Raw genomic sequence first — 743 nt, forward strand, 5'->3', positions numbered from 1 at the left:
CAAGAGGGCAGCTTTCAATAACTCAAATGCATGTTGGTTTTCCTTAGTCCATTTTCAATTTGTGAGACCCTCCTTTGTGAGGGACTCATATAGGGGTTTGGCTTTTCCCCCATAATCAGGAATCCACAGTCTACAAAACCCGGTTAGGCCCAGGAAAGCTCGCAGCTCTTTGGGGTTTTGGGGGGCAGGCATATCCTGTATTGCTTGAATTCAATCTCTACTCAAAGTCCGAGCCCCCTTCTCAATCTCATAACCCAAAAAGGTGACCTTTGGCTGACAAATTTGAGCCTTTTCCCGTGACACTTTACCCTGGGAAAGAAAGGGTATATTCAGCAAGGATTCTGTCGCTCTTTTTTTCGTCTGCACATCAGGACTTGCTACCAATAAATCATCAACATACTGCAGCAGCGCCACATCAGGGTATCTCTCTTTCCAGTGCTCCAAGTCTTTTTGCAATGCTGTTCCAAAGATATGGGGGGATGAGACAAATCCCTGGGGCAACACTGTCCGTAACAATTGAGTCTTATGATACGTGTCCGGGTCTTTCCATTCAAAGGCAAACAATTTCTGACTATCTTCGTGTAGCGGGATAGAGAAGAAAGCATCTTTTAAATCTAACACGGAAAACACCTTGGCATCTGCTGGAACTTGGGTCAGAAGGGTGTGGGGATTTGGGACCATAGGATGATCCACTAAAATCTTTTTGTTTACAGCTCTCAAGTCTTGCACTAACCTGAAGGAGG

This window comes from Alligator sinensis, unplaced genomic scaffold, assembly GCF_000455745.1.
Source record: "Alligator sinensis unplaced genomic scaffold, ASM45574v1 scaffold66_1, whole genome shotgun sequence".
NCBI classification, from domain to species: Eukaryota; Metazoa; Chordata; order Crocodylia; family Alligatoridae; genus Alligator; species Alligator sinensis.